Source organism: Aptenodytes forsteri, unplaced genomic scaffold (assembly GCF_000699145.1).
Source record: "Aptenodytes forsteri isolate BGI_AS27 unplaced genomic scaffold, ASM69914v1 Scaffold50, whole genome shotgun sequence".
Taxonomy (NCBI): domain Eukaryota; kingdom Metazoa; phylum Chordata; class Aves; order Sphenisciformes; family Spheniscidae; genus Aptenodytes; species Aptenodytes forsteri.
Window position 1 is genome coordinate 87,295 of NW_008795126.1, and position 369 is coordinate 87,663.

General features: G+C 58.5%; 1 protein-coding gene across 1 annotated transcript in view; it reads right to left on the reverse strand.

Annotated features, from left to right (window-relative positions):
- ZFPM1 (zinc finger protein, FOG family member 1) overlaps positions 1-369 on the reverse strand; it is a 42,538-nt gene that overhangs the window by 11,290 nt on the left and 30,879 nt on the right.

Here is a 369-nt window from a genome sequence, read left to right on the forward strand (position 1 = left end):
CCCCCAGCTGCCGTTTTTAGAAGCGGCAAGTGTGCGGCGGAAGGAATAAATCCTGACAACTCAACTAGCGAAATGATGTGATGGCACCGCTCCGATAAGATGGAGGGAGCCGATTGGGAAGAGTCTTAAGCTGTGAACACGCAGCATCTCCACTCTTCACCTCCGCTCACAAAGGGAAATCTCTCCAAAGGGGCTAAGGAGATTATCCCGGCTTTGCCGTCCCGGGTGCTCGAGTAATCAGGGCAGCCTTGGGGACGACAAAGGAGCGAGGAGGGTTTAAATTTGAGCCTTGCTGGGCTGCGCCTGCTTGAGCTCAGCCCGGGGTTGCTCTGGCCAAGCTGCCGCGGACTGAGGGGGGGGGGGGGGCGG